At 44.8% G+C, this 21,089-nt stretch overlaps 1 protein-coding gene across 3 annotated transcripts in view; it reads right to left on the bottom strand.

Moving 5' to 3' along the window:
• SLC23A2 (solute carrier family 23 member 2) overlaps positions 1–21,089 on the bottom strand; it is a 1,130,684-nt gene that overhangs the window by 552,068 nt on the left and 557,527 nt on the right. The window lies entirely within an intron of this gene.

Here is a 21,089-nt window from a genome sequence, read left to right as displayed (position 1 = left end):
TCTGCTCAGCCTGTTCACAATTACGTTGGATCTCCCCGGGATGTGTGCTGCTATAAGAAAGCGGTCGGAAGCTATTGCCCAGTGCCAAATTCTCATGGCCTCTCGACACAGGGGGTAAGATTTGGTTCCTCCTTGTTTATGTACCATACTACTGACATATTGTCTAACTGAATCGCAATCGTTCCAGATGGAAGGAGAGGAAGTAATGCCTGCAAAGCTAACAGCACCGCTCTTAACTCCAGAACATTGATATGCAGGTTGGCCTCTAAGCTCGACCAAGTGCCTTGGATTGTCTTTCCCTGAAAATGGCCCGCCACCCTGTCAGGGAAGCATCCGTGGTCACAGTGGTGTTGGGTTGAGGAGTCTGTAAAGGGTGACACCAAAGTTCTGCATCTGGCCTCATCCACAAGAGGAGATCTTGCTTGCAAGAGTTGGTTATGAGGATCTAGGAGTTTAGGGGGTGAAAATTTGCCAACCACTGGGACAATAGGAGCCACTTTAATAGTCGTCTGTGTAACCTTGCCAGACGAACTATCAGAATGGCTGCAGCCATGGACCCGAGAGCCTGGAGAACTTCCCTTGCTGACACCTTCCTTTAACAGAGTATCATACGTACTTGCAATCTAAATCTCTGAAGCCTGTGAGCCGGTAGAGATACCAAGTATGTTCAAGTATCGAAAACTGCCCCTATAAATTCCAGCTGTTGGGTAGGTTGTAAGTTGGATTTCGCCCAATGTACAGTGATGCCTAGGGACTCTGCTAGTGAAAATGTGTAATGGAGTGCCATAGTCAGAAGATGTTTGGTGGGGGCAGAAAGGAGCCAATTGTCTAAATATGGAAACACCTGGAATCCTTGAAGTCTCAGATGAGCTGTCACCACTGCCAGACATTTCTTGAACACTCTGGGGGCTGTTGAGAGACCATATGGCAGGGCTCAGAACTGGTAATGATTGGCTCCTAGCCGAAAGCGAAGGAGATTCCTGGAGCACTTGTCCATTTTGATGTGGTAATACGCATCCCGGAGGTCTATTGAGCACATCCAAACATCCTCCTTTAAAAATGGGAGAATGGATTGAATAGTGACCATGCAGAATTTAGTTTGTACCACTGATTTGTTTATATGGCTGAGATCCAGAATGGGTCTCCAGTCCCCGGTCTTTTTTGGCACTAAAAAGAATCTCAAGTAAAACCCGGATCTGCATTGGTCTGGAGGGACTGGTTGGATGACTCTTTTTTGACATAGCTTTCTTATCTCAAAAGATGCTTTTTCCTTTTGATTGGGAAGAATATCGGGAAGGTTTTTTGTATGTTTTGGATGGGAGGATAGAGGGATGTAGTAGCCTCTGGAGATTATTTTCTGCACCCATCGATCATTTGAAATAGAGCTCCAGGCAGTTTGGTGTAGAGAAAAACGAGGCCCGACTGCTTCCAGAAGGAAGCAATCGGGCAACGCTTCAGGAGCATTGATAAGACCACCCAGAGAAGGAATCTCTGGAGTCTTGGTTTTGGGGACCCCCCCATCCCTAAAGGGGTGTCTTCCACCATTGGAACCCCCTCTGCCCCTAGGGGAATCCTCACCACGTGCTTTACGGAAAGGACCTTGAGATTTCTTTTGCCAGATTTTCCCACTCCTCTGGTTCCTGGAAAAAGAATGTTGGGGCTTGGAAAAACATAGGCCAATGGCAAAGTCTTTCCATCCTGCTTGCACCTGGCCAGTGTGTCCTTCACTTTAGAACCAAATAAGGAAGATAGTTCAATAGGGGCGTTCAAAAAGGAGGACTTGAAGGAGTCCAAAAGGACAAAGATGCGCATCCAGGCATGTCGTCTCATGACTATGCCTGCACCCGTAGCTCTACCCGCCCCTTTGGCTGTGTGGGAGAGCAGCCTCATGGACGAATTGGAAATAGATTCAAGGGTGGCAAGTTGCGAGGCAACCTTGTCCCGTATCCCATCAGAAACTTGACCCACGAGGGCTCCAGAAAGTTCAGTAATCAAATCTCTTTGGAGCCTCGTGAAATGTGCCAAGTAGTTCAGGGACCTGACAGCAAAGGTCGCTGAAGCAAATACTCACTTCCCCAATCTGTCCACATGCCAGGTCTCTCTGCTGGGGAGGGTGAACAGTAGGTTTTTGTTCCACTAGATCCTTTTTCGTGGCCGCCGCCGACACCACCATATCATCAACTGGCAAACCTCTGGACCAGTGGGGATGCTCTTCCAGGTGGGGTGAAGAATCTTATCTGGTCTCTGGGGAATGGCCTCAATAGAGTCAGGTTCTGCCAAGCACGCTGCACGAGCTGGATTAACTCATCGGCAGGTGCGGTCACCCAAGAGGTAGAAGGTTGGGAACGAAAAGCTTGCAGGAAGATGGACTCCTCCAAGAAAGGGTCAGAAGGGTTCCAGCCACTACTGTTTTAATATTTCCAGGATGTCTCCGAAAGAGACATCAGGGGGTGACCGTGGGGACCCCCCCCCCATCATCGTAGCCTGTATCCTCTGTCAAAGACTCTTCAGGTGAGTCAATGTGCTTCCTCTTGCACGCCTTCTTCCGAGGAGGTTCCTCAGTGCGAATATCTGAGGAAGGATGGGTACCCCGAACTGGGGTTTCCTGAGGGTTCTGCTCCCAGTGTCCCGGGGAGGTGGCTCGTGGTAGCTGTAACTCAGAGGGAGCAGGGTGAAGTTCCGACGTCAGAGGAATGCTTCCCGAAGCAAGCACCCTCTCCATCATATGGAATGCAGGCCCGCCCTAAGAGGAATGGGAGCCCGGAACAGAGAAGGAAAATCTCAGAACTGGGGTCACACCCCGGTCCATCGGACCCACTCCCAGAGATGGAGCCTCAAGCAGGATCGGGGCAGCCTTTATCCCCGGATCCAAGAACGGAACCGATAAAACACTTGGAACCGTGCTCTGGACCAAGGACTCCATCTCTCAACCATGAGTCTAAGGAAGGCATGGTTCTGATGGAACCAAAAACCAAAGGGGTGGCCTCAATGCCTCAGTGACAGTCACTGTCGGCGCCGAGGAACAGGGTTCCACAAAGGACATTGAAGCAATGGGCTTCGGAACCAAAGAATCCAAAGGAGGAGTATATGTTGGAGTCCTGGGACAGACAGACCCAAACCCCAAAGGGGGTTAAGTCTTGGGAACATCTGTTATCCTTCTGGCCATCAACAGCTGATCCAACAGGCATACCACATCAAATTCGGAAAGCCTCCTGGTGGACCTCATGGACACTCCTGAAGGGGAGTCGGTTTGGTCCAGAAAAGAGCTGTACATCTGAACTAAGAACGGATCCAAAGAAGGGGAGTATCAGGTCCATGGTGTCTGAGCTAGTGGCACCATAGTCTATAATTTGGAGACAGGTAGTACAGGAATCAGTGGAGTAGAAAAGGGACTCGGAGTTGATGTTATCGGTTCCAAAGGAACTGCATAGGTCGAAACCGCTTTCGGTGCGGTAAAAGGCAAAGTCGGTGCCATAGTTGTTGCCGAAGGTAAGGTTGGAGCCGTAGCTGAAATGGAAGGCAGGGTTGGTGCCGACATAGAAAATCCAGTAATGCCCATGGCTTCAGTCAATGTGGCAACTGAAGCAGACCTCGGAATGGTAGTAGTAGTAATAGTCAGAGCCGAAGGAGCAATTCTATGCTCCGAGGAAGATTTGTGGGCCTTATGTTTGTGTGACTTGCTCTTATCACTAGCCGGTGAAGAGGGATCAGAATGGGGATGTTTCTTGTCCTTCACTGGAAGGGTTGAGACCTCTGACACAAAAAGGGCCTCTGAGAAATGAGAAGGCCTTTCAGAATCGATTTATTTTTTCTTTCATTCAGCGTCAGCTGACTAAAACATTGACAAATCTGGCAAGGAGGTTTAACAGAGAGTTGAGAAACCCCCAGACAATAAACACAGTCATCGTGAGAGTGGCTGTTAGGGAGTTTACCATTGCAAGAGGTGCAATGTTTAAACCCCGAAGTCCCTTTTTTGTCAGACATTTTCATACATACACAGAAAAAGTTAACAAAACTACTAAACACCTAAAAAGGTAAGAAAGGAAGAAGAAAGGGAAAGAAGATACCACCAACGGTATCAAGTGATACCACAAGGGTAAGGACCAACAATGGTAAAATAATTACCTAATGGGTAGACCTAGTTAGATATATTAATAGTAAAAGAGTGAAAAATAAGAAAAATGTCCAAAAATACACAATTATCAAGAAAATATAACACTTAGCTTGAGAGCTCAGTGAAATGCTGCTATATGGCTACGTGGCAAACTAGATCTGAAGTAACAGGGAGAAGGGCACTGTGGGTAGCAGCTTAGCTCGAGAGTTTTTGGTGTACGCAAGCTTGGTATTAGGCTGACACTGTTCCAAAGGGCTTGGAACCGAACCCATCAGTGATGAATGGGAAGACGATTAACAACATCAGATTGTAATTTTTGACATCTCCTGAGAGTTTCTGAGAACAGAGCATAACAAAACTCCCTAAAAACAACTCCAGTGTCAGCCTCCCTGGAAGCAGTATCTACAAACACATTTTAAATAAGTAGTGACCTGAGAAATAGAAAAAAATTAAACTACAAATGCAGATTTTTCTCACAAGAAGAAACCGATGCCAAAACATTCCTCATACTTTTACGATTATTCTGGATAAACTTCAAAATATGAGCCTGACAGTTTAGAAGTCTGAAAATCAAAGTTACAGAGGCATACGCTTCTTCCCCAAACTGATCAAAAGGTTTCCTATTCTTATCAGGAGGAGAAGGTTTACAATTAACAAAATGTCTGGCAGCAGCTGGATTTACTAAAGCTACTGCTGTTGGGTCAGGTCTGGGATTGCTGTACAAAAAGTTGAAAGACAGAGGAACTTTATACATTATATCTGTTTTTTTAGGGCAGCAGACTGATTGTCAGGGGAAACCAACTGCTGTGACAAAAACATCCTCCAAGGCAGACAGAACTGGAGGAATGGGTGAAAGTTCCAGAAATTTTAGTTTTAACAAATCATATTTTCTTAAGGAATGAAAAACTTCGCTATTCTCCCACTAAGAATAAATGGTTCATCCTAGAAATAGTCACAGAGAATGAGAATCCTCACAAACAGGATCAGACAGCACACACTCCTCAGAATATGAATCAGAAACTTGTGGACAAAAACTGCATCTGTTCCTTCACTATCCACAAAAGATTCAATTTCTTGAACCTCTTCAGGGAAAGAGGAACCCTTTTTCTTGTACCAAAATCTACCTTAACTACGCTTCAAAAGCCTGCACAAGACCCTGACCCAAGCCGGGTAAACTACTCCTGTCCAGAGTAATTGACCAGGAGAAGAAAAGAAGTTCTGTTCTTACCATAATGCTCCATGTGAGTTATTCATCTCGCCTTAATTCTTACATGTGGGTTCAGAGCTGATCCATCGGCTCCGAGTCGGCCGCTTTACTAGCTAAAGATCTCAGAATAGCGTGAGGCCAGGCCCCTATCCCATGATGCTCTCCATCCTACCCCAAATCTAGTTTGCTGAACTCAGCAGCAAGAAGAAGATAACTCAGAAGTACTCCAGCAGGAGTAAGAACCCCAGAAAAGACTACCAGTCCCCAAGTCTACATGTTCTTCGAAACCCTGAAAGGGGATGGTGGGTGGGAATGTAAGAATAAAGGCGAGATGAACAACTAACATGGAACGTTATGGTAAGAACATAACTTCTTTATGTGAAGTTGTTCAATCTCGCCATTTATTCTTACACGTGGATAGAGTCCCAAGCACCTTAATCCTGGGTGGCTCACTGGAGTATAATCCTGAGGACAGTGGAACCAAAGGAAGCCCTGTCCCTGGAGGCCTTGTCCACTTTGTAATGAATGATAAAGGTAGGAGGCTTAGACCAAGTGGCAGCTGCACATATAGTATCCAAAGGTAAACGAGCCGTATAAGCCGAAGACGTGGAGACAGCACTAGTTGAATGGGCCTTCACACCATATTCTAACATTTGGTTGGCAGAAGAGTAGATAAATTTAATGCAGTCAGTTAACTATTTGAAAAGGGTAACTTTAGAAACTGAGAATCCTTTCTTGGCGTCTGCATAAGATATAAAAAGTTGGTCAGATCTTCAAAATTCCTTTGTCCTGTCCAAACAGAATCTCAATTGTCTGTGGACATCAAGTTTATGCAACATATATTCCAAATGACTAGAATGATTACAGAAAAACGTTGGAAGTTCAATAGTTTGGTTCAGATTGGTCTCAGAGCACACTTTTGGCAATAATGAAGAGTTAGTCCTCAATGAAACCCTGCCCGGATGAAACACCAAATAAGGCGGTTTTGACAGAAAGGGCTTGAAGCTCAGATACCTTGCATGCTGAAGTAATGGCTACCAAGAAAATAGTCTTCCAGGATAGGAACTTCAATTGACAAGACAATGCAGGCTCAAAAGGAGGAAGAATAATGTGGGACAGAACAAAATTTAGATTCCAGGGAGTAAAGGGCTGTCTAACAGGAGGCCTGATATGAAAATTTGAGATGGCAACCAATTGTACTCTAATTGCTGCAGCCGCAGCACCTTTTTGAAAAAGTTGAGAGAAATTCCAGAATACTAGCAATAGGGGCCACATAGGGATCAATGTTGTTTCGAGAAGACCAAATGGCAAAATGCTTCCATTTACTAGCATATTACTTTCTGGTAGAAGCTTTATGGGAAGATACAAGTATGTGCTGTACCTCCAAAGAAAAGTCATGTGACCTGGCTAGGAAGGGAATTGGAGCAGCCAAGCTGTCAGTCTGAGGGAACGAAGAGAGGGGTGGAGGGTCCCTGACGAATGTGTCAGAAGGTCTGGAACTGGGTCCAGAATCCAAGGTTCCTCCAGTTGGTAGAGTCGGAGAAAGGGGAACCAAATCTGACGAGGCCAAAGTGGAGCTATTAAGATTACCATCCTGCCAAGAGCTTTGCCTTTCTGCAAGAACTTGGGAATCAGGGGAATAGGAGGGAAGGCATACAGGAGTCCCGGGGGCCAATCGTGTATGAGCTTGTCCCTTGGGCTGTCCCTCAGTGGAGGGTTTAGGGCAAAGTAGCTTCTGCATTTGGCATTCCTAGGGGATGCAAACAGGTCGCAGCAAGGCTGGCCCCACCTGTGGAAAATCTTCTTCGCAACTTCGTTCTTGAGGGACCACTCATGAGGTAACAGAATGGCTCTGCTCAATTTGTCTGCTATTATGTTGGATTTCCCCGGGATATGTGTTGCTATCACAAAGCACCCGTGGACACAGCACACTGCCAAATTCTCAAAGCCTTTTGACACAGGGGGTAAGACCTGGCTCCTCCTTGTTTGTTGATATACCAGACAACCGACATGTTGTCCATCTGTATGGCAATCATCCCTAGAGGCAGAGAGTTGTGAAAATGCTGCAACGCCAAAAGCACTGCTCTCAGCTCCAGAACATTGATGTGCAACTGCGACTCTGTCTCCGATCAGGTGCCTTGAGCACTACTTCCCTGAAATAGCCCTCCCACCCTATCAGGGAAGTGTCCGTGGTCACCATGGCCAACGGCGGGGGGAAGAACAAATGGATGACCCATCGTAAGTTGATGGCTGGTCAACCACCAGCGAAGATCCTTCTTGCAAGAGTCCGTAATCATGACTAAGGACGACATGGGAAGTTCTTGGTATGACCACTGGGTGAACAGTAACCACTGGAGAATCCTCATGTGCATTCGTCCCAGAGGAACTGCTATGAGTGTAGTTGCCATGGTGCCTAGGAGTTTTAGAACTTGATGGGCTGGTACTTTTTTCCTCTGCAGAATTTCGGAGACCTGAGTCCGTAAAGAGATTATTCTGTCCAGGGGTAATCTTATTGCGCCAGTGGTAGTGTCTAGTTCTGTTCTGATAAAGGATATATACTGTGATGGCGACAATGCAGATTTTTCGAAATTGATAGTGATGCCTAGCTGGGAGCAGAGATTGAGTGTGTGATCCCTGGACAGAATTTGTTGATGCCTGGAAGCGGCGGTAAGGGGCCAGTCATCCACATATGGAAACACTTGGAATCCTAAACATCTCAAGTGAGCCGTAACTACTGCTATGCATTTGGTAAACACTCTGGGGGCAATTGTGAGTCCAAAGGGAAGTGCTCGGAATTGGTAGTGACTGGCTCCCAGCCGGAAACACAGATGATCTCTGGATGGCCTGGCCATTTTGATATGGTAGTACGCATCCTTGAGAACTATGGAGAACATCCAATCACCCACTCCGAGGAATGTAGAAGATAGAAGGATTACCAAACCACAATGAGTCCAAAAAATGGAAATATTCAGCAAAGTAAAATAACGAAGAAATTCTTTATTTCAACCAGGAACGTAAGCGCTTTCGCGTGGGTCATCCCACGCTTCATCAGACATTAAAAATGCATAAAACACAAGCCCCTTATATATCACTTGGATAGAGCAAGGCGGGAAAATTAATCAATTATTCAATCAATTTAATTACAAAGAATTTAAACACATATAGCACTCAGAGAGCTGTTATCATTTTAACGTATATATCCCATAGCTTTCATATATAAGTCAGAAATCATAACCATCAAGCCGATAGTTGCTTACAGCTCAAAACATAAAAATTTATGTCTTAGAAATGCTTATTTAGACTTCAGAAACATTAGAAGCCCATCATGCTAGCTGGAAATCGCAACCATCAAACCGACAGTACATGCAGCTCAAAACGTCAGCTCAAATCTAAAAGGCGCATAATTAAATATTGAGAAATTTACTCCATTGGATTCAAAAAACATCACTAAACATAAACTATAAATGAATTGTTCAATTAACTTAGTTAAAAAAACTCAAACGCATATGGCACTCAAAGAACTGTTGTCATTATAACATGTATATCCCCCATAGCTTTCATGTATACATTAAAAATCATAGCCATCAAGCCGATGGTTACTTACGGCTCAAAGCATACAGCTTTATGTCTTGAGAATACACATTTAAACTTCAAAGACATTAGAAGCTAGCTGGAGATCGCAACTGTCAAACCGACAGTGCATGCAGCTCAAAACATCAGCTCAAGTCTAAAAGGCACATAATTAAATATTGAAAAATTGCTTCATTAATTTCAAGAAACATCGCCGGACATAGGCTGTAAATAAATTTAAACATATATGTAAATGAATATCTATAAATATACATTCACACATCACAAAAATAGTGGACTATAGCCAGAACTACATCCTATTTGAAGTCCACTATTCATTCCGTATATACATAAGCTACGGTCCACTAACTAAAGGAATGGAAACCATATGACAACTTATAGATACGGAGTATGAAACAAGAAACACAACAAAAGGAAATAAAAATGGATATAAAATGTAAATATACATAGAGGAGGAAGGATAGACTGAAGCGTGACCATCCAGAACTTCTCCTTCTTTACAAATGTGTTGAGTCTGCTGAGATCCAAGATGGGTCTCCAGTTCCCCGTGTTCTTTGGAACTAAAAAGAATCTGAAGTAAGTTCCGGATCCTATCTGGTCTGCTGGGACTGGCTGGCTGACTCTCTTTTCCTGCAGCCTCTGGATTTCGATGGCTGCTTGATCCCTGAGACTGGGTGGAACATCTGTGATTTTTGTGCCGACAGGCAGGCTTCGTAGAAATGGAATGAAGTATTCTCTGGTAACTATGCTTTGTACGCAAGAATCTGTTGTAATTCCTAGCCAGGCATCAGGATACAAAGCTAAGTGACCCCTGACTACCTCCAGAGCAGGACAGTCAGGCCTCCTCTCAGGAGCCCTGGTAGGGCTTGACAAGGAACTGCTCCCTGTCGCCCTGGTTCTGCGGACCCCCTATGCCACCAGGGAGGCGTCTTCCATTATTGCCCCCTCCTCTGCCCCTCGAGGGGGGGTTCACTACATGTGTTCTGGAAAGTTCCTTGGGACTTTCGGAACCACATTTTCCCACCTTTCTGCCTTTTGGGTATGGTCTAGTAGGGGTGGAAAAATGGACTCCTACGGCAGATAGAGTCCTTCCCTCCTGCTCACACCTAGTAAGAGTCTCCTTGACTTTGGGCCCAAACAGGGAAAAGTCAAAGAAATGGGGTGTTGAAAAAGGAAGGCTTGAAGGCTTCTGCAAAGGAGCATAATCACATCCAGGATTGTCTCGCAGAGCTGTCGCTGAACCTGCTGCTCGGCTCGATCCATCAGCTGCATAAGAAATGAGCAGCATGGACGAGCTCACAATAGAATTAAGGGTGTTAAGCTGTACTGTTACCTTCTCAGAGACAGCATCATCTGTGTTGCCCTTTAGAGTATCTCCAAGCACTTTGAGGAGATCTCATTGAAGATGGGTGAAATGGGTTAAATAGTTAAGCGATCTCATGGCAAATGTCGCAGAACTAAAGATGCGTTTCTCGTATCTGTCCATCGTCCTAGAGTCTCTATTAGGAGAATGGACAGAGGAAGAGGTTTCTGACATCTCTTTCTTGGTGGCCGCCGTCAGCACCATGGCATCAACGGGGACTCCCTTAGTGAGAAACATCTTGTCTTGGGGGGGAAGTGATATATTTATTAGGCCTCCGATGGACCAGTTCCATGGAATCAGGAGACTCACACACCCTCTGAGCGACCAAATCCATTAGTTCTTCGAAGGGCAGAGTCACCCAGGAGGTGGAGGGTTGAGACCCAAAGGCCTTCAGGAGCACCAAGTCATCCTCAGTAGGGCTAACAGACTGCCAGTCACCCCTCTGCTTTAGGACTTCCAGGATATCTGCAAAGGAGCTATTCTCCGAGGGGGATAGTGGGGACCCTTCTGATTCCTCTAAGTCAGTGTCTTATATCAAAGACTCCTGATGGGAATCTATGTGCCTCCTTTTGCATAATCTCTTTCTGGGAACCTCATCAGTAGGGGCGTCTGGTGAAGTCTCAGTAGAGCAGGCATCACCCAATGGGGGTACCTGAGGCTTTGGGTCTCGACGCTTGACAGGAATGTGAGATGTAGAGACAGAATTTGGCACTTTAGGGGAGGAAGAGGAGGGGCCTGACGATGTGTGCGTCTTAGATGACATAATCCTCCTCATGGCATCGAAGGCACCGCTGCTTCGACCCGAGGAAGCCACCAGTTCAGAGGAAGACAGCAGCCTCCCCAGCGCCGAGACAGCAGGCTCCGAACCAGAGGACGGAGCCATGCTCATCTGCGCCGAAGCCCCAAGAGGAAGGGTCGGAACCGACGCATCGGTTTGACTCTTTCCCTTGGAGCCGAGAGAGTGTCAGCTCCAAGACTCTTCCAATGGAACCGAAGAAGTCAGGGTTAAAGAAGCCGAAGGCACTGGGACAGGCCTCAGCTCCGAAGACTCCACAATCATCAGATTCTCCTCCTCCGAAGGCCCTGCTCGGCTCGGAGGAGGAGTAGTCACAGCCAGTGGGACAGTCTCAGGCTTCGAACCCAGTTCGGACAAAGCCAATAGTAATTTAGCCAATGCCGGGTTCTCTAAAAGCCTCTTCACCACCTGGTCCACATTGACATTGGAAAGGGTCCTCAACGAACGGGTTGAAGGAACCAAAGATGCCACAGAGCGAAGGGTTGGAGTCTTCAGGGTCTCTGAGACCGGTACCAAGACTGGGGACTGGCTCTGAGGCATCTGTTCAGTGCACAGCTCTGAAGACTGCGGAGCCGACGACTGCACCCTCACAGAAGGACTAGGAGCTGATGACCTGGGCTCAGAGGACACCTTTGAGGACTTCAAGCCCTTTGAGGACTTGGTCTGGTCAACCTTATCCAGTGAATCCTGAAAGTCAGGCTTCAACAAGCCTCTATCTACCAACTTTCTTCACCATTCTAATAAGACCCTACTGCTGAAGGAGTGGCAGACAGAGCAATCTTCTTGGAGGTGTACAGGCCCCAAACAATAAACACAAATAACATGTCCATCTGTAATGGACATCTTCTGCCCACAAATACACTTCTTGAAGCCAGACCTCTGTTTTTCCTTCTGATCCGCCATATTATGAAAAGTACAGTTTTGTACCTACCATAAATGTAGATGTTCGAAGATCCACATTGCTGCAGTCATAACCTGTGGGTAGTCCACTGTCCTCGGTCGGCCCGAATACCAAAGTATTAGGCTGGCGTCGGTCATGGGCGCTCAGATCTGACGTCAGTGCGTCATGGTATTAAAGCGCATGACCGACGTCATATCCTCAGTCTTTTCTTGCCCCAGATGTCAGAAGGCCCTAAAAAGAAAGGCCACAGCCAAAAACAGAAAAAAACTCCAAAACCCATGCACAAACAACATCTACAACCCAAACCATACAACCACTCCAAACTACAGAGGGGAAGGAGGGATGGTAAATTGGACTGCAGCAATGTGGATCTTCGAACATCTACATTTATGGTAGGTACAAAACTGTACTATGTTCTTCATCTCACATTGCTGCAGTCATAACCTGTGGGTAGAATCCCAAAGCAAGTGTAAGGGGAGGTTGGCAACATCACAAAGCATTGGGAGCTGCTAATATGCCCTGTAAGACTGCAGTGGCAAACCCAGCCCTAGATTTGGAATAAAGAGGGAGATGGTAATGTTTAGAAAAAGTGTGCACTGAACTCCAAGTAGCTGCTTCCAAAATATCTTTGGTAGCTACTCCCCTTAAAAAAGCAGTAGAAGTGGCAGTAGCCCTAGTGGAATGAGGTCTGATTCCAGCCGGAATCTCCTTACCATGATGAGAATAACAAAAAGCAATACAATGGCCAATCCACTTAGAAATAGTTTGTTTTGAAACAGGTTTCCCCTGAGAGCTCAAAGCAAAAGAAACAAATAACTGTTGAGACTGTCTGAACCCTTTAGTCCTGCTCAAATAATAACGCAACTGCCTGTGAATATCCAAAGTGTGCAAAATTTTCTCCCCTTTATTTTGGGGATCAGCATAAAAAGTAGGCAAATGAATAGATTGGTTCAAGGCCACATTTGAAACCACTTTAGGCATAAAAGTAGGGTTAGTACGCAGAGATACCCTATCCTTATGAAAAATCAGGAAGGGTTCAACTGCCATTAGAGCCTGTAATTCAGATACCCTTCTAGCAGACGTAATGGCCAACAAAAAAGCAGTCTTCCAAGACAAAAACTTTAACTCAGACATAGCTGCAGGTTCAAAAGGAGGTAAAGTAAGTTTTTCCAACACAAAATTGAGATCCCAGGAAGGAGTAGGAGCTCTACGCGGGGGTCTTATGTTCTTTGCCCCTCTAAGGAATTGCTTAAACAAAGGATGAGAGAATAATGGTGGGTCACAGTCATAGTGAGCAGAAATGGCTGCAGCATGAACTTTTACAGAGGAGAAAGACAAACCCTTGTCTAATAATTCTGTAAGATATTGAAGAGAAACACTCAAATTAGGCCTGGAAACATCAAAGCTCTTTGCTTTGCTCCAAATAAAAAATCTCCTCCATTTATCAGCATAAACTTTCCTTGTACTAGGTCTTCTGGCCTCCAAAATAACATTCAAAACTTGTTGAGGAAGCTGCGACCCTCCAGGTTCTAGAACAGAATATGCCAGGCTGTGAGATGCAGGGACTGAATCCTGACATTGAGGAAATGATTGCCTGCCTGAGACAAAAGGTGTGGAATTGAAGGCAAAGGCCAAGGAGGCTCCCGTACTAAACTCCTCAGCAGAGGGTACCAGTGCTGTCGAGGCCAATCCGGAGCTATTAGAATCATGGAGGGCTTGTCTTGTCTGACCTTCAAGAGCACCTTGGGAAGGAGAGGCAGAGTAGGAAAAGCATAAACATGAAGATTGCTCCAACTGAATGATAGAGCATCCACTTTCCAAGCTGTTGGATGAAACATCTTTGTGCAAAACTTTGGCAACTGGAAATTTAGTGGAGAAGCGAACAGATCTATGTCTGGAGTCCCCCATATCACTGTCAACTGTCGAAATACATGAGGATCCAACTTCCACTCGTGGGGATCCACCATCTGTCTGCTCAAAACATCTGCTAAGGAGTTCTGTGCTCCTGGCAGAAACCTTGCCTGAAGAGTGAGGTGCAAACTGAGAGCAGTCTCCCACAAAATCATAGCTTGCCTGCAAAGAGGGTACGAATGTGTTCCCCTGCTTGTTGATGTACCACATGACAGTTGTGTTGTCTGTTTGAATCAACACTTGTCCTGGGTGAAGTAGATCCTTGAAAGCCATCAATGCAAATTGGACTGCTAACATCTCCTTCAAGTTGATATGTAAATGTTGAAGTCTGGCAGGCCACGTGTCTTGAACCCATTTTCCATTGAGGTGTGCTCCCCAAGCCTTGTCCGAGGCATCTGTCGTTAAGACCTGACTCGCCTCTGGTCGGGTCACAGAGAGTCCCTTGTTTAGGTGACATTCCTGGGCCCACCACAAAAATTCCTTTTGAATGCAAGGTATTATCTGAATGACAGTGTCCAGATCGTGGCAGTGTTGTGTCCATACAGTCTTGAGATACCATTGTAACTTCCTCATATGCAGTTTGGCATTGGGAAGCACCAGAATACAAGATGCCATGAACCCCAAGGCTTGAAGGACTGTCCTTGCAGTCAGCCTGGACCGTAGAGACAATTGTTGGAAGTAAAGTGTAAGGTTCCTTTGCTTGTCCAGGGGCAAAAAAGCCATCTGGGAAGCTGTATTCAGTCTCACACCCAGAAAGCACATTTCCTGAGAGGGTACTAGACTGGACTTTGTTTTGTTCACAGAATACCCTAGGCACCTTAACACTGCCATAACATACTGTAGATGGTGAATTAGCTTGTTTTTGTCTTGAGCAAGAATCAGGCAATCGTCCAAATAAGGATAAATTTGTATTCCTCTTAACCTTAAGAAGGCTATCACCGGAGCCAGAACCTTTGTGAACACCCTGGGCGCAGTAGATAAGCCAAAGGGCAATGCAGAGAACTGATAATGTAAAGTCCCAGCCCGAAAACGCAGGAATCTCCTGCAACTGGGCCTGATAGGAACATGAAGATAAGCCTCTTTGAGATCCAGAGTTACCATCCAGTGATCTTTGCCCAACAGAGGCAGAAGTTGTTGCAACGTCAACATTTTGAATTTTGGAATGTCCAAGTATGTGTTGAGGATAGATAAATCCAAAATTGGCCTCCAAGTGTCTCCTTTCTTTGGTACAAGAAACAGGCGAGAATAAAATCCTAGGCCTACTTCTGACAGAGGGACCTGCTGTATAGCCCCATTCAAGAAGTAAAGAAATCTGTTTGTGAGCCTCTACCTTTGCTGAGGAGGAACGCCTGGCATGCCTTTGAAAGGAGGCAATGTGTGGAAATAAAACTTGTAGCCTCGGTCTATAATGTCCAACACCCATTTGTCCTGGGTGACTAAAAGCCAGTTTTGCTTGAAGAGTGCCAACTTTCCTCCCAGAGGAGCTGCCAGACAGGAAGGATCTGGCAGCTGAAGATGCAGGTCATTGGGCCTGTTTACGAAAGGACTGGCCCCTGCCCTCACCTGTAGATTGTGCAGGGGAACTCCACGTTCTAGGCCTGAAAGAACCCTGAGCTCTGCCCCTACCACGTCTAGATCTGCCCCTAGACTGTAAATCAGAAGAAGGGTAAGCCCATCCCTTAGTAGGCCAATTCCTGCTAAACTTAGGGGGCTGCACCTGCAAAAAATCTTTAACAGTCTGCATAGATTTAGCTTTGTCTTCCATTTTCTTTAAGACAGACTCCACAGGAGAACCAAACAAAACTTCAGACTGCAAAGGAGCATCCAAAATTCTAGCTTTAACATGCTCTGACAAGTTCTGATCCTTAAGCCAGGCGTGCCTGCGAATAACTGATCCAGTGGCAGCCACCCTGGAAGAAGCCTGTAAAGCATCAAAACCACACTGCAAAGAATGCTTACCCACCTGATCAGAGGCATGAACTAAATTCTGTAATTCCTTACACTCTATGCCCTCTGCCAAAGCATCTACCTTAGATTTTAACTGAGTAAGGAGAAAATTCTGGTACTTCAACATGTGAAACTGGCAATTCAAAGCCCTCATTGCTAGAGTGGAAGAGGTATACACTTTTTTTCCCCACCTATCCAAAGCTCTAGAGTCTTTATCCATAGGAACTGGATTCTTTACAACAGAAGCCCTGACACCCTTGGGCCCCTGGCTAATAGTTTCTGGGTCAGCCCTTGGGCTCTTATACAGATATTTATGAGCCTCTGGCACTCTGTAATACCTATCTGGTTTAACTGGTGCAGGAGGCAAAGAGTCTGGATTAAGAGAAGCCTCCGAGAAAACATCCTGAACAACATCCAAAACAGGAGGTATAGCCAAGGGCCGATGTTGTGGCAAAAATAAAAATTCCCTAAGCCTCTTTCGGGAATCTGAGAAATCCTGACCTTCCCATTTAAAATGCTCCCTCATAGAATGCAGGGTTTCTCAAAAAGAAAAATCCTCTGGAGGAGAAGCAGAAGGACTGGAATCCTCTGTGTCTGAATCAGAATAAGGAGGAAAATCCTGAATGTCTTCAGCCGAAGACTCTGAGTAATCTGAAGCCTGTTCCAAACTTTCCACCTGTGGCTCCACCCTAGGCCTCTTATCTGGAGGGGGCATAGAACCCCTGATTAAAGAAATCAAATCTTCTGCCATTTTAAGCATGTGTTTTTTAGGCACAGAACCTGCAGAACTAGGACTGACACCTGAGGAAGGCAAACCAGGCCTGACCTTGGAAGGTACCTTAGAGACAGAAGGAGAAGGCCTAACCACCTTAGGCAAAGAAGGGAGTACAGCAACCTGAGAGGCCCCTCAGCCTGACCTGACTCCTGAGTGGCCACATCCTGCAAAATTAACGGCTCCCCTGAGACTCAGCTGAAACCTCGGCTGGATCCACAGATTCCACCGTAGTTTCTAAAGAACCGGCGCTCGAACGGACGACTCATCCTGTTTGGACCTTAACGATTTTTCTTTGCGCTTCTTACGGTGGCGCCGGAGGATCCGACGGCATATTGTAATTACACCGCCATCAAGACAAGCCTAGCGCAATCTAACCTACGTTTAATGGTGCGCTTATTAAACCTAGCACAAAAGTGACACCCGACTACGTCGTGCTCAGGCCCCAAACAAGGAATACAGAGAGAGTGGTAATCCCTATGCGGTATCTGTTTCCCACAAGAAATACAATTATTCCCTTTTTCTGACATCCGGAATTAACTGAGGCAAGAAAAAACAAAAATATTCCCCAACGGGGTACTTAGCCCAACTTGGTTCCGGTCTGAAACTCAGAATACGAAAATTTCAGAACGCCGAACGGCACTTGCAAATGCTGCTTCTGCTTCGGACCATGCGGCAAAAAAGACTGAGGATATGACATCGGTCATGTGCTTTAATACCATGACGCACTGACGTCAGATCTGAGCGCCCATGACCGACGCCAGCCTAATACTTTGGTATTCGGGCCGACCGAGGACAGCGGACTACCCACAGGTTATGACTGCAGCAATGTGAGATGAAGAACATCAATAGAAGTTGTCAGAGCCCTGATCAACTTCGATCACAACAAATGCACAAAAAACAACAGCAATCCGCACAAACCGAACAAAGATATATAGTCCCTGCAAAGTTCAGTATTTCACACTATATATATATATATATATATATATATATATATATATATATATATATATATATGTAACAAAGATAGCACACACACAATACTACTAGCTGAATTCAAAGGGATAGGGTAGTAATTTTAAATGCAAACTTCAAACTTCATTGATAAAAAAAAAACGGCCAAAGGCCTAGAACAAACCACTCTGTGATTTTAATTGTAAGCTGAATTAACAAATGAAAAAACGGCCAAAGACCTAGAGCAAACCGCTCCGTAAATAACGTGGAGTTATACACGAACGAAAATAGAGGCTAAGTGCCTAAAAACCCTATAAGACTGTACACTAAGCTAAATATCAACTTTTTAGAAAAAACACTTTCATAAATTAAGTCAAAGATAAAGAAATAAATTCTACTGGCCCGAGCTCTCCGAAGACCTTGCGATTAGTTGCAGCGGAAAACTAGATCTGGGATAGGACAGAGAGCATCATGGGATAGGGGCCTGGCCTCGAGCTATTCTGAGATCTTTAGCTAGTAAAGTGGCCGACTCGGAGCCGATGGATCGGCTTTGAACCCACGTGTAAGAATAAATGGCGAGATTGAACAACTTCACATCAAATGTTTAGTTTTTGTTCTCTTTTGACAGAAAATGTAGAAAATCAAACCAAGTACCGTCAGCAAAAGCTTCCCAGGGGAAGGAATAACATTCTGACTAAGCAGGACACATTCCCCGCCCCTTCTCCTACGATGCACAAGAGTGGTCCTCCCTTACCCACAGAGGAGGCCCAAGCAGCTACAGAGGACATGGCTAATCTTTGGTCCATGGTAGCTGTATGGATTACATCAGAGAAATCTGAATTAAAAGATGAGTGGCCTGAGGAATCAGCTTTGGCCACAGAACAGTCAGCCACCTGCAGCTGAGGCAAATTACTAGTCTGCTGTCATGGCAAATGCTGCTTTTAACAATCGTTTTCTTTTTGTGTCTGGAAGAAGGTCTGACCGAGGGACTAGTGGTTTGTTCCGTGGTCATGACAAAAGTGGTGCTTGTTTCCTGGGGAAGCTCATCAGCATTTATCGGTAAAATGGGTAAATATCACAAAAGTAACTTTTCCCCAGAAAAAAAAAAAAACACAATACAAAAGTACTTTAAACACTTTTCCCAAACCCAAAATAAAACACAGTTTATCCAAAGAAAAAGTAGTTTTAAAAAATTTTTAACCACAAAAATAAAAAGTGCGCACCTGTTTAAAAGTACATAAAAGTGACTAGACAGTCTAGAAAAAAACTGTTTCCTAGCTTAAAAGTAACTGTTTTTTCACTTAAAGTAACCTTTAGCAAGTAAAAAAGTAAAGAAAGTTTCCCCCCAAAAACAACTTATCTATCAAGCAACAGAACAGCATTAGTCGATCCTCAAATCCTGTAAAAAAAAAAAAAACACTTTTCTCAGAAGCAGGAAAGTTCTGAAGGGCTTGGCACCCAAACCTGACTTTTTAGTGAGCTTATGAGTTTAGCCCTCAAGTCTCCCAGGAAGATTCTGAATTTTGCCCTGCATCTGATCTAGATCTCAGCTTTTGTATGTCATCGTACTTCAAATAATTCAAAGCTCTGGCTGACAGAATGCATGATATAAAAAAAATCTATTCCTACTCTCGTCCACAATTCTAGACTTTCTATTGAAAGAGTGACAGCGCCCAACAGAAACACTAAAGGCAAACTTTCTTCTCTGTTACTGACCACACTACAGTGATACTGTGGTCTGAGGTCTGCTTAAAAGTTACTGTAAAGATCCAGCCTATCAGAGAGTGCCCTACACAGCCTCTGCACCCTATTTTTGGATGGCATAACATTCTTAAAGAAAAAGGTAATACAGACATTTCTGAATGACTCAAGTACATCATCTCTATAACTAGAGCTGCAGCTGTGTCATCTGGTACCTGGTGACCATTCCTAATTTAGCAAGTCACCCCCCCCACCACCCGCTCTTCAAGAGAAAAGTAAAAAAAAGAAAAACAAAATTTTCTGACTGCCTTCCTACTTCCTCAGATGATCCACATCTCCTTCACCTCTTCAGTGAAGAACAAGGCAAAAGACCGGCTTCCAAGATAACAAGATAATTGGTACATATGTACCATTCAACTTCCTGTTTCCTACAACTATCCCTAGTCACCACAAACTCTTCAACAAAAAAAAGAATCTTAAAAACATGCAAGCCGGCTAACCTCCTGTTTTCTGCAACCAATCTACACCCCACCCCTCAGCTATTTGGCAAAAAGCAAAAAAAAAAAAAACAAACAAAACTTTGTCCTGCTTGGCTAGCAGCTTCCTACAGGCAATATGCAGTGTAATAAAATGTATTTGCCCCCTTCCTGATTTCTTATTTCTTTGCACGTTTGTCACACTTAAATGTTTCATATCATCAAACAAATTTAAATATTGCACAAAGATAACCCAAGTAGACACAAAATGCAGTTTTTAAGTAATGATTTTATTTATTAAGGAAAAAAATCTATCCAAACCTACATGGTCCTATGTGAAAAAGTAATTGCCCCCCTTGTTAAATCATGAAGTAACTGTGGTTAATCACATTTTTGGGAAAGCTGAGTTCAATTTCACTAGCCACACCCAGGCCTGATCACTGCCAGACCTGTTGAATCAAGAGATCACTTAAATAGAACCTGTCAGGCAAAGTGAAGTAGGCCAAAAGATCCCAAAAAGGAAGAAATCATGCCACTATCTGAAGAAATTCCGGAACAGATGAGAAAAAAAAGTAAGTCACATCTATCAGTCTGGAAAAGGTTACAAAGCCATATCTAAAGCTTTGGGAATTCAGCGAACCACAGTGAGAGACATTATCCACACATGGAGAAAACTTGGAACAGTGGTAAACCTTCCCAGGAGTGGCCGGCCTACAAAAATTATCCCAAGAGCACAGTGACAACTCATACAAGAGGTCACAAAAGAACCCAGAACAACATCTAGAGAACTGCAGGCCTCACTTGTCTCAGTTAAGGTCAGTGTTCATGACTCATCCATAAGAAAGACACTGGGCAAAAATGTCATGCATGGCAGAGTTCCAAGGCGAAAAACATTGTTGCCCAAAAAGAACATAAAGGCTCGTTTCACTTTTGCCAAAACACATCTTGATGATCCCCAAGACTTTTGGGAAAATATTCTGTAGACTGATGTAACAAAAGTTGAATTTTTTGGGAGGTGTGCGTCCCGTTACATCTGGCATAAAAGTAACACAGCATTTCAGAAAAAGAACATCATGCCAACAGTCAAACATGGTGGTGGTAGTGTGATGGTCTGGGGCTGCTTTGCTGCTTCTGGACCTTTACGACTTGCTATGATTGATGGAACCATGAATTCTGCTCTCTACCAAAAAATCCTCATCGTGACCTCAAGCTGAAGCACACTTGGGGTTTGCAGCAGGACAATGATCCAAAACACACCAGCAAGTCCACCTCTGAATGACTTAAAAAAACAAAAAACAAAATGAAGGTTTTGGAGTGGCCTAGTCAAAGTCCGGACTTGAATCCAATTGAGATGCT

The sequence above is a fragment of the Protopterus annectens genome, chromosome 9.part0 (assembly GCF_019279795.1).
Source record: "Protopterus annectens isolate FY-2018-M chromosome 9.part0, PAN1.0, whole genome shotgun sequence".
Taxonomy (NCBI): domain Eukaryota; kingdom Metazoa; phylum Chordata; order Ceratodontiformes; family Protopteridae; genus Protopterus; species Protopterus annectens.
Note: the sequence above shows the minus strand (reverse complement) of the source record. Positions and strands in the feature narration are given on the sequence as shown.